Source organism: Callospermophilus lateralis, chromosome 2 (genome assembly GCF_048772815.1).
Source record: "Callospermophilus lateralis isolate mCalLat2 chromosome 2, mCalLat2.hap1, whole genome shotgun sequence".
Taxonomy (NCBI): Eukaryota; Metazoa; Chordata; class Mammalia; order Rodentia; family Sciuridae; genus Callospermophilus; species Callospermophilus lateralis.
In genome coordinates, this window is record NC_135306.1 from 111,384,935 (window position 1) to 111,400,972 (window position 16,038).

At 45.0% G+C, this 16,038-nt stretch overlaps 1 long non-coding RNA gene across 1 annotated transcript; it reads left to right on the plus strand.

The window, feature by feature from the left end:
- Nucleotides 1–14,582: 14,582 nt before the first annotated feature.
- LOC143391145 (uncharacterized) lies at nt 14,583–15,784 on the plus strand. The gene is made up of 2 exons (XR_013090269.1): nt 14,583–14,788; nt 15,134–15,784. It is a non-coding gene; the product is annotated as an uncharacterized LOC143391145 (long non-coding RNA).
- Nucleotides 15,785–16,038: the final 254 nt, after the last annotated feature.

Here is a 16,038-nt window from a genome sequence, read left to right on the forward strand (position 1 = left end):
TTGAGAACAAAGGGGGATTATATGTTCAAGAAAAGAAAAATATAATATCGAATATTATATGCTATTGTTTATAAAAGAACAGAATTCGATGGACAGAAAGAAGGGGGAAGTAGGGCAAGGTGAGGTAATTCAAGCAGAAGGGACATAGTGTGCAATGATCCCCATAGAACGCGTGTGACCTGTTTACCAAACCCATGGCCTGGTCTTCCTCTGGGGCTTTGAGCTCTCACCCTTGGAGTCAGATGTGGCTTGAGGCTGAGGTCTACAGATCAGAATGTGAGCGGAAGGGATTGTACTCCTCCCAGGCCTGGTCCGTGAAAACCTTTGTGCACTCCTTCTTGCAAAAGGACAAAACTGGGATGGTGGGTTTTGGCTGAGTGGGATAGTAACCCCTGGGAGGCCTTTGGGGATACATACTGAAGATGGAAGAGCCCTGTCAGCCTGTCTCTGAAAGAAATGTCAAGGACAGCTACTCTTACCAACAGAAGCCTCAGTGTTTCCCTGTTACAGGACTGAGGAATAAAAAGTCTTGAATTTGAGTCATAATATATTTTAGGGTCTGTTTTTTTTATTATTATTATTTTTGTATCAGAGATTGAACCACTGAGCAACTGAGCCACATCCCTAGCCCTTTTTATATTTTATTTAGAGACAAGTTCTCACTGAGTTCCTTAGAGCCTCACTAAGTTTCTGAGGCTGGCTTTTAACTCAGAATCCTCCTGCCTCATCTTCCCAAACTGCCGGGATTACAGGCGTGTGTCACCGTGCCTGGCTGTTTTTGTATTTGGCATTACTCCTACTGATATACATCCAACCTCTTTTTTTCTTTAAACTCATCGTGCTTGAAAGTACTTGCATATAAAAACTTTCCTTGGTAGACCATAAGCTATATGAGGGCAGGGAGCACACTTTTCTATCACTCTATCCCCTGCGCATGGTGCATAGTAGTAGCTCCGTGAAGATTTGTCAGGTTGAATGTAAAGATGAAACTTTGGTGAACAGCACAGCGCCATCTGGTGGGCACGGGAAGCAGTGCTGCCTTGTTTCCAGGATTCATTGTCCTTGGCATAGAGGTCTTGTTCCTGCTACAGAGACCCTTCTCTGTCTCCAAAGTTCGCTGATTCTAACTTTCCCTGTTTAGCATATACCCTTAGTCCTGGACTCCTGTGAGGCTGGAGCTTTCCTTATCTCTACTTTTAAAAAATACCTTTATTTTAATTATTTATTTTTATGTGGTGCTGAGGATAGAACCCAGTACCTCACACATGGAGGCAAGTGCTCTACCACTGAGCCACAACCTCAGCCCTTGATCTCTACTTTTTATGATGCTGGGCAGTGCATGGACCTGATGTCTCCTGTTCTCTGCAAAGCTTTGCCAGTTCTGGATAACCATCTTATATAACTAATAACACTTGTGCAATGCCAGGGTTTTAATCCTGGCTTTGTTCAATTTGCACAACCTGTTGGAAATTATGTAACCTCTCTGTGCCTTGGTGTCCTCATTTGAATAATCAGGTTACTAATAGCACCTGTATCATAGGATTATTGTCAGGATTGAATGGTGCTTCACTCATAGCAAGTGCTCAATAAATGTTATTAGGATTAGTATTGCCCTTTCCAGTTTATAAACCAGTTTCATGAATTTCAATAAATATCTTTCCTATAGTCCTTGGAGAAATAAAACCCCAAGCCCTTATAAGTAAAATGACCACTCAACATATTCAGAGGCAATGTTACTATTGGTAAGTTTGACACATCGTGCCAGATGTTTATATGCTAAGACAGAAGGAGACACTGAGGCCCAGAGAGGTATGAGAACTGCTAGTGAACAGTAAAATGGGATTCCCTAGTGTGACATCCAGGTTCCAGTTTGTTAAAGCAGGCTAACTTCTATGCCTGCTTGACATCCTCCCACCCACAATGACAGGACATTGCACAGAAGGGCCTTTCTGCCCTAGGCTCGTGGTCTTCAGGCACCTCCTTGCACTAATAACACTTGTGCAATGCCAGGGTTTTAATCCTGGCTTTGCTCAATTATGTTATTACATGTGCACACAAATATCTCTAACCCATCTGAGTTCAGTGCACACATGTTCTCAGTGGCACTTACGCCCTGCTTGAGAGCCTGGCTGTGTCACCACTCTGCCCATCCGCAGAGCATTTTTCTTTTGCACAGTCCCATATCATTGCTTCAAAATGGTTTTCTGCCCTGATACCTCACATCCTTATGTCACCTTGTCTTGCTATCTGTCTACGGATTTGGCTTCTCCAGTTAGAACCCAGTTCTGAACTTCCCTGACTGCTCTTCCCTAATGAATCCAGGCTATCCCATAGCTCTGCTAGGTGACAGCTAACACTGGGGCTCCTATAACTTGCTAGAAGGTGCTAAGGGGGCAGTAGTGAGTCACCCCACCAAACCACACATTGGCATTATCACAGGTGAGTGTTTTAGCCCTGCCAGGGGGGAGTTTGCCCATGCAGACACAGAATTGGCCTGGTCCCCACTACTACTCGCCTCTTAACTCATGTCCTACCTCTCCCACTGGATTGCCAGGAAGTTGACATCTGGCTGGAGATTCCAATCCATAACAGCCTGTACTAGTGCTCTTCCCAGACTCCTGCTGGCTCCCTGGCCCAGCCTGGGGGGCTGGATCATGGTCTCCTTGCAAAGGTTTCTGGGGAGGGTACTGCTCTACAGCAAACAGCTGCCGTGGCTAATCTGTTTTCTCTGTGCATTTGCAAGATACATAATTAAGAGTTCTGCTGAGGGGGGAAATAAAGAACACCATTAGATTTGTTTAGCATATTACACCAGGTCTAGTGCCCGCCTGAGCCCTCATGCCACACAAGACATTAAGGTAAGACTCCGGAAACAGCCCCCCAGTTGCTTGATAGGATCTGCTCCATGTTAATTCCAAGTAAATATTAGCTATTCAGGTCTTTATATGCCTCACCACCAGCGGGGATTTTGAAAGGTGGGCTTTCCCACCAAACCCTGTTTATTTAATTATCAGACCACTTAAACACAGAGTTCCTAAGGCTCTCCCTACTTGCTCCTGTGTTGTCTTGAAGTTTCTCTCCCTCCTTTTTTCCTTCTGGGTCTTGCCTTCCTTTTTCCTACCAGCTTCTCATTTCCCTTGCCTTCTCTCTTGTCCTTGGTTTCTAGATCTCAAAGTTCAGCCTCTGGTGGCATGGAATGAATAAGGAATGAGCATCAAGGATCGTGGATTAAGAATGTGGCAGAGCTTTGATGTTCTCCTCTGAAGCCTTTGTGCGGTGGAATGAGGTGTGACCCTATGGCTGAGGAACTGGATAGGAGAGGATCTGGAAGGCCCAGTATTGCAATGGAAAAGTCTTGAACTGAGGAAAGCAAGTGGAAGGAGGTTGGAGACCAATATGACAAGAGGAGGAGGAGGGTCTGAGGGTCCTTTCAGGAGAAGGCTGGTATGGAAACATGCTGTTGTGCTAGGAGGGTTTAATGCATGAGCCATGATGATCACAGAAATGGTGGATGCTCTCACAGCACTCTGTACAGGTGCTATTTATGACCAACTGAGGGCGGTCAGGAGAGGCTGTCCCTATATCTGCCAGAGGGGAGGGAGCAGGGGATGCTGGAAAGGAGGGGGCAAGTTGGCAGAGCTTAGCCTGGTGCCATGTTGAGAGGCAGTAGTGAGCTCCTAGCCTCTTGGAGGCAGAAGGACCTCCCAGGTCACATAGGCCAACACCAAGCATCATTTCCCTCTATCTGTCCCCAACAAGGATGTTCCTTTCCTAACGGTATGGAACACACAGTGGAGTCCAGTCCATTGGAGGGCAGGGTTGAGAGTGAAGCTCATTCTCACATTGAGCCAGAATCACCTGTAATCCCTGTGATTCATTGGTCCTGGGATGCACCTCGGGTGTCCAGAGAGCCGTCCCATCCCTCTAGCATTCATTCCCTTGTATATTTGAGTTCACCATCAAACTCCATCTAAAGTTTCTTTTCCTGGCTTTGACAGTGCCCCCTTCCCGCTTCTCATCACAGTTCTCACTGTAGAGTGACGTGTATGAGCCGTGGGTTAGTGTCCCCCAGGGCACGTGTACTTTAGGAGGGTGTGAGCTATGTTTTGTTCACTGCTGTACCCCAGTGACCAACAGTTCTGGCAAGTAGGAGGCATTCAACAAATATTTGTTGTATGACTTTGAGACATGGCTTGAATTCCTTGATTTTCCTTCTCTTCTACCTTGGAAAACACAAATTTCTCGATACACCTCTTCAACTGGATGATTTGTTTCACTCAGAGTGGGCCTACCTTCTCCCATACTTTGCAGTGTTGGCAAGCTTTTTCTATAAAGGGTCAGGGAATAAATATTTACGGTCTCCATTCTAATTACTGAATTCTGCCTTTATGGTACTAAAACCACCATAGATAATATACAGAAAAGTGGATTTGACTATGTTCTGATAAAACTTTACAAATATAAGTGGTGGGTCACATTTGTCCTGCAGGCCATAGTTTGCTTCTATAAACACTAAAGTTTTAGAAAATTTAGACTGGAATTGGAAAATAATCCTGACAGAGAAATTTTAGTGCTGACCATTCCAGCAAGGAGTGAGCAGAAAAGAGCCCTTGGGCCCTTTGTGGCAACGGCAGCCTCTGTAGGAGGCACAGAGTAGGTTAACGGCAAGACCTGGGGCCTTGTGCGAGGTCAGGCTGAGAATAAAGCTGGACCACCACTCCTGCACCTGAGGCCCTGTCTCTGCTGAACTGGGTACCCAGGATGCAGCCAGAGCAAGGAGATTCCATGCAGGCAGTGACAGTGGTCACTAGGGAACATCCTGACCCTAATAGTGGCTCTGTTGATATGTGAGGAGAAGGCTGATGAGGGATACTTTGAGCTACCAGGTCTAAAGGAAGCAAGTGATGAAAGCTACAATTGGGGAATTTAAGCACAGAGTGAGGATATGTGTGAATATGATTATACTGTGTCCATTTGTACATCTAAATGTGCATGTAGAATGTTCCATTCCACTTGGAGGTTCTGAAGGTGTGCATTTGCGTATGCAGACTTCTGTTTTAGCACTTACCGTGCTCTGCTGTAGGTGTCTGCCTTCTTGTTCATTTCTCTTCTGAGTCAGGGAACTTATGGAGGGTGAGGGCTGTTCTTCTTAATCTGCTTATTTCCAGAACTCTGCACAGGGTTTGAGTCTTAGTAAGGGTGTAATAGTTTAGTTTAGGCTTAATTACATTGCTTAGTTTAATAAACCCATTAAATCCTGTTGTCTCAGATTTGGGACACTTATAAAAACTTAAACTGAGTAAAAAATATAGCTGGGGTATATTTATTTGAAATAAATATGATATTTTTAGAGATCTTTTATTTTGAGAAAAATAATAGGTGAACACACACATATGTTTCATGTAGTATATGAAAAAATATAAGAGATATACATTCTCTGGATTATGACTTTCAACTTTTTTAAATGCACCTATATCCATTTTGTTACTTGCAGAGTTGAAACACAGGACTTACTGGGTTAAATTGAATTGAGGATGGGCATTCAACACAGTTATGGGGCATTAGAAAGAATTGTTGTGATTGTGATTGTGTTTGCATATGGAGATGGCAGGTTTTCATTAGGGTGTGTGTAAGCAGACATGAAATTATTTCAGGGCATGTATGCAGGCACATATAGAATTGGGCTTTGGGGGTGTACATTTGAGATGTACATACAGACGGGGTCAGATTGTAGTTTTTGTATATATGATGTGAATGTTCAGTGGAATATTTACATGGGACATACATAAAAATTAGGATTAAAGGTTCATGTGCAAAGGATATAAGAGGTATAGCAAGAGAGAGTGTGCATGTATATATGAGGTGTGTACAAATGTACCTGACATCTACATCAAAGACCTAATCATAGGCTGGTGGGAAGGATGGTTCATCTGAATATGTAGCAGATGCAGGAACTTGGGGGAGATACACAGGGAGTGTGTACATGGGGTCTGTGCATGTCGACATGGGTCTGTGGTGTATATTCACTGCAGCCATAGCTGGGTGAGGCTGATTCCTCTCAGATAAGCACATGCAGACATGACCTGGTAGAGGTACATACACATTGGAAATGTTCAAGTAGGCTTCGGCTGTTGGAGACATATGTAAATGATGGAGGTGTGCATACAGGAATGGACAACTGTGAGGACGAGTGTAGGATTGTAATTGTTAATTCAGCACTGAAGGTGCATACACATAGGAATGAACAGAAATAATGATCTTTTGGTAATGTGTTATTTGAGGGGCATGCATACAGATGTGGCCTATACAGGGTATGCAAATATGATGTGCATAAAGAGCCATGCCATTGAAAGTATGTGTGAGAAGTATGTTTGCAGACTTGGGAATGCATCCCAGGGAGACACAGAGAGAGATACACTGAGGGGTGTGCATGCAGCTGAAATCCTTTCAAGTGTAAATATTCAGGATCATTCATTTTGAACATGGATTTTGTGAGGATGTGTGTACCTGCTGTCTATACATGCAGATGAGACAGCTGTGTGTGTGCGTGCAGACACAGGGCTTGGGGTGTGTGTGTGTGTGTGTGTGTGTGTGTGTGTGTGTGTAGCCACAGGCTGTGGCACATGGGTGCACACTGTCAGGGTGTCTGCCAACTTGGGCAGTGGAGCATGTATGTACAACCAAGTGTGTATCCATACAGATGATCGTGTCTGCATTTGGCAACTGCTTTCAAATTACATGCATCCTCTTTCCTCAGGGTGAAGCTCCCTCTGGGCTGCTGCTGTCCCTGAACCTTGGTCTCTTGGACAGGGAGAGAAGAAAAAGCATTAAGTCAGCAAAGGCACATAGACCGCCATGGCAGAGACATCTCTAAAAGTGGCTTCCCAGGAAATAATTTTAAATAAATAAATAAGAATATTCTGAAAAATCCTGAAGCTGTGGGAAAGGAGGTACATACAGAGTGGGAGGAGAGAGAGAGGGACTTTAAGGGCAAAAATGCAACCAAGGAAGGAAGGAAAGAGAGAGGGAGGAAGAGAGCGAGCGGATGAGCAATTTAGTTGAGCCCGAGGCAGGGCGAGCCGCTATGGCAATGGCAGCAGCTAACAGGGTGACAAGTTGTGTATGTTTTATGTGCCCATTAACTCACTTACTCGGTAAAAAAATGCATAGTTACTGCCACCCAGACATGCCACTGCGAGAGGAGGCCTGTTCAAGACACCTGTTTGCAGCCTGTGGTCCCAGGGACAGCTCAGGCTGGGCAAAAGTCCCCAACCTGAAAAGGAGAGAATCTCGGCAGGTCCCAGCGGAAATCAGACACCAGGATTGCAAAAAGTTTCTAGTCAGCTCTGCCTCTCTGGGATTCTTTTGTACAATATTAACTTCTCAAGGGATACCATCTTGGATTCGAAATATGCAATGTTCTTAGGAGAAAGGGAGAAGAGAAGGAGGAGGTGGGCTTGGTGGAGAAGATGGAGAGAGAACATGGAGACTTGGCTTTCCAGAGTTCAGGTGCCAGCTAGGTTCAGGTTGGCAATCGAAACAGTTTGTGCGTGAGCTCAGTTTCGTGTGTAAGGTCATTAAGAGAAACTTGGATCCACATCCCAGCGTGCGCTGCATTCTCTCCTGCAGGAAGTTGACATTAATCTACTACCTGGGATTGAATAAGCACCTACTGTGTGCTCTGAACTGTTCTGGACACTGTATGCCAGATACCAGAGAAGGATGGAGCCTGGTTTCTGGCCTCAGCCCTCTGGGAAGAGACAGAAGAGTAGCCAGATGTTCTAGAAAAATAAGATTGGAGGGCCTTGGGCTCTGGTTCTAGTTCTGTGACTTTTTAGCCATGTGGCCATGGAAAGTGACTTACCCTTCTCAGTGGGTCTCAGTTTTTTCTCCTTCTCATGTGTCTTCTTATGTACCAGGTAAGAGATATACCTAGCTTACATGATCTAAATATATTTTTTAAATTGGCATTCAGGTTAACCAAGGTGTCAGTCTTCCCCTAGAAGAATAGCTGCAGAAAATAAAAAGGTCCATAGTGACAATTCTCAGAACAAAGGACAGTCTCCCCATAGTTAAGTTCAAGTCATCTAGGTGACAGCTGTAGCGAGGCAGATGACTGGATTTCTCTGAGGCACTTGTGAAATGAGGTAATGGTAATTTCTACCACACAGTCTTATGAGGATTAAATGAGATAAGATATAAAAAGTAGTTAGTAAAGGACTGGACACACAGTAAGTGCCAAATCAGCTATTGGGGATCTCAAAGGTTCCTTCCCAGGATGTTCTGATATTTGGATGCTTTCTGTTGTAAAGTGCTAAGGACTATATACATGAAAGCTTTATAAGCCAGCCCTGTGTATTGGAGGAGCCCCCTGGGCTATAGCCTTATGGGGTGAGCAATCTGCAGCCTGGGCTGGCTAAGCAGAAAAGAGGGAGGTATTGAACACGTGATCTCTATAGTGGCAAGGGACAGTGCAAGGAGATGCTTGTCATGTAGCACCAGCATGAAATTGGACAGACTGTAAGAGCTCACGGGGGGGGGGGGGGGGGGGGTGAGAGCCAGGTCTCCTTCCTTCCCACTCTGGCAAAGACTGAGTCCTGGATTGGTGATGCTTAAGTCTGTCCTCCAAGAGTGACATCCTGTCCTGCCTATTTGTTACATAGCTGGGTGCTTAGGCTATCTCCAGGGAAGTACAGCTGCTGGGGAGGGTAGTGCAGTTCCTATCCCTCATTCCTCATGGGGAAGTTAGAACATATAATTATAAAGATGTTCTCAGTGATAGCGCCAACACGTTTACTTCATGCTTACTATATGTCAGGCGCAGTTCTAACCACTTTGCATATAGAAATCTTTACAACCCCCTGACATCAGTATCATTATCATCTTCTTTTCGCATAAATGCAGTGCCCTGACGCCTCAGTAAATCCTGAGCTAGAATCCTTCCTTCCCCCACACAGGGTGTCTCACAGGCAAATGACCCTTAAAGGTTTCTGGCACAAGTCCAGTGGCAAAGCCCTAATTCAACACTACAAAGAAAAAGAAGATGTTGGAAGAAGATGCGTTCAAATATTACCATTGGTTGGTGCAGGTTCTGGCCTCCCCTTCTTCCTTTTTATATTGATTATCCATATTTTTATTAGGTAAAATATTTTGCTTATAAAGTGAAAAAAAATTAAACTAAATTTTATTGAAAGAGTGAAATGGCTTCTCTTTTTCAGGCTTTGCCAGGATCTCTAGGGCCATCAGGGCCGCAGGGGAGGTCGCACCCACCAGGGAGGCCCCTGGGCCTGCTGATCTGCTTCTCTATGGGTCAGTGTTCTGCATTAAACATCTCTGGCCATTTTTTTCCCCCTGAAGTCAGAGGCCAGACTCAAGGCTCTGAGCTTGCTGTTGCCTGGGGGAGTTTGCTGGGAGGTTCAGGAGGAAGCTGCCAGGCAGCTTATACTGCAGCCTATTGAGCAGCTTCCTGTATGAGAGAGAAGCCCTCGGAGCCTTCCCAAAGCCAGCACAGGGCCCCTGCTTGGCTCACATAAACACTCACAGGGCCTTGAAGACTCAGAGATGGATGTGGAGGTAGAAAAATGAAGGCCTTTCTGGACTATATCCTCTTCATCCCCTCACCTTTATCCTCCCCCTAGGGTCCCATCTTGGTCTCTACCTCCAACTATCTGCTCATCTTTCTCTCTGACTGCCTCTCTGTTCTGATCCCAGTTCTACCCCTTACTGGAACTCTAGGAGACTTGGAGGGGCAAGGGAGGGGCCAGGGCAAGAGGGAGCAAGAGAGCAAGAGGGAGGTGTGGGAGGGCACAAGGTCTGGGCAAACTGTTTTAGGGGTGATGAGAATGACAGACAATGGGAAAAATGAGCCCCTAGGAATGAGCCCCAGAAACCACCAGTTCTTCCCTTGGTTGCTAGTATTCTCCCTCCAGACCCAGCTTCCCTCTAGAGAGAAGGGAGCTGTCAGAAGAACAAAAGAAGATGCCCAAGATATAGAAGTAAGAGGTAGAGCTGCAGAAACAGGGCTGCCGGGAACAATCAGCATCCACGGGGCCTGCTGGCATTGGCAGCAGTTGGAGTCTTGCAAAGTGCTTTGGGCAGCTTGTGAGGTGGGGGCCCAGGGACTAGCCCTGCATCCTCCACCCAGCTGGCTGGCCATGTCTGGCGGCTGTTCCATAGTCTATCCTGCTGGAAAAGAAGGCAACTCAAGGGCCGGAGAGGGTCTCCTTTGTCCCTCTTGAGCCTCGGAGTGGCTGTGGTGAGGGGCAGCAGCTCCCTGGACTCCCTGGGCCTGGCCTTCTCTGCTTCGATGTGTTTATCATGCTGCCTAAAGATCATTAAAGCCCTTGAGGGTGGGGGGCTGACTGACAAGGAGAGTGGATTAATATTAGAACACCCTGTCACAACTGGTGAAAAGGCGGGATTGATTTTATAGGGAGTTTAGTCAGAGTTGCGTGTAAAACCCCTGGGGTTGCTCTGGAGTGTATCCATCTCCTCCATTAGGAAGGCCCCGCGGGAATATTCAGCTGCAGTGTTTATTACGACCAAAGCTGCATATCATAGATATAGTATTAGCGGCCTTTACTCAGCTTCCTTTCTCTCCATTGCCCAGGCTCCTAGTGACTCAATCCCGAGGGTCCAAGCAGCTGGCCTGGTCAAAGTAGGCAGTACGGGATTGGACCAGAAAGTCACGTGAGAGCGAAAGTCTGCGTTTGTGCGCGTGTGCAGCGCGCTTGCTTGCAGCTGGGGACAGAGTAGGGGTGTCTCTAGCGCGCCCCCTTGTGGTCGACATTGGTGAGACCTCATGGTGGACAGTGGTTAGAACCCCATGCAGCTCAGCTCTTAGAATTTTTTTTTTTTTTTAACTGAAACTGGAGGCTGAGGTTTGAGCCAAGAAAATGAGGTTTCTTCTTTGGCAAAACGTGAATTGGAGCTTAGAAAACTTGCGTCTCAGACTGTTTGCCTAGAAAGTCACTCAGTGCTCCTTTGAGAAGAAATACCAGAGTGATGGTTGGGGACTGAGCGCTGGGCTGGGAAGTTAGTTGTGTGACCTTGAACAAGTCTGTTAGCTTCTTTGGGATTAGTTTCTTCACTGGTTATATGGGGATAATGAAAATGGTACACACCTCACAGAGCTGTTCTAAGAATTAAATGATTATTACAAGCGAAGTTCCTGGTACATAAGAAGAGCTCAATGCTAGTTAATGCTATGGTATCATCGGCTGACAATTCCAATATATTCTAAATGGGATTCAATTTGCAAACATTTTGTTCAGACAAAGATTTTCTGGAACACCTTTATTGCAGAAAGCATGGCTACTAATGGAAGCAGAACCACGGCGGGGGCATGTTCACCAGTCCTTTTTCTGACTGAGTGCTCGTGGAAGATGGGGAGGAAGTCCAGAACCAAGTGGGACAGCTCTGGGGCCAGCTGTGTCTCTATGCATCCCACCCTCCCTCCTGGGGGTGGGGTCCAGACCCTTGGCCCACTGTGTCTAAAGAAGTGTGGAACAGGGTCTGGGCCAGTCCAGCTCAGGGGGTTGTGGGTCCTTCATTAGGCAGGAGAGCAGCACAGAGAAGGCTGGGTGTATGTCCTGGTCTCATGTAAAAGGTTAAAAGTCTGAGTCAGAGGACTTTATGACTCATTTTGTTGAGTTTCCACAGCTCTTTATGTTAATGTCCATCACAAGACCCAGCAGATGGTTCCATTTTGTTTTTCTATAGAATGTAGTGTTTAAGACTTGATACCTCTGGAGCCAGATTACCTAGGTTCTGATTCCTGATTGGCACTTACTTCTCTCTCACATGGGAAAGTTATTCTGTGTGTCCAGTTTCCTAGTCTTTCAAATGAGTATAATAGAGCTCACTGCATAGGTTACAATGAAGATTAAGTGAGATAATACATACAAAGCATTTAGAACACTACCTGGCAGTAATTAACCTACTGGGTTGGTTACCATCATGGTGACCATCCTTCAGGCTCCTCTGACAGACTGAGCTCCCTCAAGGGTAGGGACCTAAATTAATGGTTTCCTTGTTTACAACCTGGCCCAGTGTATGGCACATAATGAGCACTTGGTAGATGTCTGTTGGACCAGGTAGGATTAAAACCTGCTCTCATCAGGTGTGTCCTGAAACTGCCAGGGAGCAGCAAAGTCAAAGATGAAAGATAAAACCAGGTCAAGGTCAGAAGCCACGTGGGGTATTGCCAGGATTAACAGAGCTGAAGTTGAGGGTGGAGTCAATGGCAGGATTTCCTCATCTGCTGGGAGCTCAGTGATTTAATCAGTCCAAAGGGCAAATGTGACAAAAGGGTGGCAGAGGACCAAAACCTGGGAGGTGCTCCTGGGAAGCCCAGCAGAAGTGTTTTGGACATCCCTCTTGTGATGGTGGGAGGCCAGGATGGGGCACGCTATGCAGGTAGAATCTGAGAATGTAGATTCCCATGGGCTTGTACCTACCTGGATACCCCAAACCTAGCAAGAGAGGACTGAAGTTCCTGGAGGAAGGAAAACCACCTGCTATATTGCAGGGGTTGACAGGCAGGATGCAGAAATCCAAGCTCTCAGTATATTATAAAACAAAATCCCCAAAACATCTCTACTACTTGTGAGTCTTGCCAAACAATAAATACTACAAAATTATTTTGTAAAATATTTAAATAATAACCAGAATTTCAAAGCAGGAGTTAAAACACCCCAAATCCCACCTCGAATAGATGATCATTATTAACATTTTGGTCAACACCTGTTGGCAGATGGAGGTGTTCCTAATCTGCATCAGTGTCCCTTTCCACTGTCCCAAATGAGCATATATTCAGAGGGAAAAAAAAAAATCTGATGGTTTGTTAGTAAATGCTGGTGAAAAGAACTCAAACCTCTTCCCCCTCCCCACCCCATTCTCACCAGATTGCAACCTTTAAGGCCCTCCTATCTGAAGTCCACAATGCTTCAGGCATTTTGTTCTGTAAGACACATACAGATTTATGCATGTGACTTTACATAAATGGGCTCAGACTTTGCCTGCTGTTCTTTTATCTGGTTTTTTCTTTTTATTCCACAAAATGTCAAAGACATCTTTCCAAGTCAATAACTTTAAAGGTACGTTATCATTTTTAATGATTGCATAGTATTTTGCTGTTTGTATGTCTCATGCTTTTCTTAACTATTCTGTTATTAGTTTAGTTAACTTTTTCATCACGTGACCAATAGACCCGACAAGAATAATGTAGAGGATGAAATTTTTAGTTTGGCTCTTGATTTCAAAGGTTCAGTCCATGATTAACTGACACCCTACTCTGGGCTTGAGGTGAGGCAGAACATCATGGAGGAAGAGCATAGAAGAGGAAAGCAGTTTAGGACATGGCAAGCAGGAAGAAGGGGTGGGTAGGAAAACATGCTTTACCAGGGACAAATATAAACCCCAAAGGCACCCCCATCCCTTGTGAACCTACCTCCTCCTACCACACCCTCCAGTTACTGCCCAGGCAATCCATATCAGGGGATTAATTTACTGATTAAGTTATACCTTTCATAATCCAATCATTATACCTCTGAAAATTCTTGCATTCTCTCACATATGAACTTTTAAGGGACACCTCATATCTAAACCACAACATCTATTAATTGACATTTAGGCTATTACTAAAATTTTGCTATTATAAATATAAATAATGCTTCAACATTCTTGTACTTATATATTTTTCTTCTTAGGCAATTATTCCCATAGGGTGAGTTTTTCCAAATAAAATCATTAAGTGAACAATCAGACATACATTATGTTTTAATATATAAAATTGCTTTCCAGATAGATAGGTTCTAACCCCCCAGTTATGTAAAATTTCGTCCATTTCTTCATCAGATATTAAGAAAAAAAATCTATGTTAACCTGATATGTAAAAATAATATCTCATTCCTTGTCTTTGGTTGTTATTGAGGCTGAATGTTTTAAACGTTAATTGACCATTTGTATTCCTTTGTGATTTGCTTGAATATCAAAGACCATGTGAAAAAAATATAAATAATAAAATGCCATTTTGTAGGAGAATATTGGTATAAGAAAATACTTAGAATGCATTCCAAAATGACTAAAATACAGACTGCAGAATATTATTATAGTATATTCTCTTTAAAAGGTATATAGACAGGCAAAGACTTAAGACTTAAAATAACACATTCAGAAAACAATAATAGACCCATAACTATGTACAACTAAAATAATGATTAACAAAACAACAACAACAACCCCCGCAGGTTAATAGAGATTGTTTCTGGATTGTTCGGGAAACAGGTGTTTTTCAAAAAAGCAGTGCTTACTCTTGGTTTCCAAGCTTTCTGGGATTAGACTGACGACTTTCAGAATTTAGAAACCCCAAGATACATTAATAAAGCTACAAAAAAATCTTTCATGTAACTTACACCAAACTGCTGCCCCTTACCTGTATAAATAGTCATAGTCCTTTTCAAACTAAAAGGGACTTTATCATTTGTTTCCTTTTCCCCATTTAAAAAAACAAGTGAACTGCAGCCCAGAGAGATTGCATGACCCAGCCATGATCTGCCAGCCAGTGGGAGGAAGTGAGGTAACACCCCACAGGACACTAACAGAGGAGGGTCAGGTGGCCCCCAGTCCTGCCTCTCTGCCCTCTACCACGGGGTCCTGCCTCTCTGAAGACCAGGTCTATGCTTCAACTGATCAGGATGGATTTGCTTGGACGTTAGACGTGATCCCAGAATGGCTGCTAGAATGGGCTGTAGAAATCAGAAAGCTGGAGTCCTTAAAGACCACGAGAGTGAGTGTCGTGTCAAAGGTAGGAATAAAGCCTGCCCGAGGTCTGAGGAATGACCTGGTGATTTCTGAAGTCCTGGGCTCTCAGATGTTGGGAGAGCTTGATGAACACTGGAGGGCTGGCCCAGCTCCTCCAGGTCAGCTGCCTGTCCCTTGCTCCTAGTGCCCTGAGAGCAACATCAGAGTAGAGCTCTAGAGGTGGCTCCAGCCCACCCAGGAGCTCCAGCTCAGCACCTGCCCAGCGACTCTGGACCCTCCCAACTCCTTCCATCCTCCCTCAGAGCCCGCAGAGCCAGGGTCTTGTCTGCAATTTGGTGTGATTTTTTTTTCTCTCTTCCCTTTCTTCCAGAAGCCTGTCTGGGATTCTGCTCCACGCGGAGGTTGGAAAGAGCAGCGCGGCTGCTCTGGAAATCTTGTTTCCCCTGCCACATGACATCAGTGGGTTATATTGCAACTTTCCACATGGCTGCCCAGACACAGACAGTTGTGTTCATGAAAATCCTCCTGATACTGGCTTGGAGCCTCCCTGGCACTCCTTCTGAGGCTGTGCTGTGTTCTGCAGAGGAGCAGTTGACAGAGGGCTGGTGGAAGGTGCATGGCGGAGGGGCTTGCGCTTCTCATTCTGATCCAGTGCGTCTGCCCACACCCTGTTCCCTCCAGGGGGCTTCGGGTGCCCAAGATCGGGATTTTCCAACAATAGGAAAGGTGGGGTCAGAATGCTGGTCAGGTTAGTTCTGCCTCTGATCTAGGTATAGCTTTGGATAAGCCATTTCATCCTCCCACTTCCCCAAACTGGGAAACTGATCCCTGTCTCTCCTCATCAAAGATGACTATAGGGACACGGTGACAAGCTATAAAGGAACAAATTGGGAGAGAGGATCAGTAAACTTAAAAGACATTTCATCTCTCTGAGGTTTAGTTTTCCTTTCTATAAAATGAGGGACAATGTTAGTTGCTTTCTACAGCCTCTCCAGTTCTAATAAATAAGTAAATAAATGAAGCCATAGCTGTGTGACTTTTTGATTCCTTAGCCTCTAACATGAAATGATCCTTTGGTTAATAATATTCTGGGATCAAAGTGTCCTAGAAAATCTTGACTACAAGTCAAAGCTTAGAAGGGTTAATTGACAGTAAATTCAGTAAATTGTGCTATGCTGCCGTTTTACACGGGGCCCCTTGGACGCCAGCCTCTCCTGATGCTCCCTAAAGGGCTCTGATGTTAGGAGAGGGATGTCTGGCCATTCCTAGCTTCAG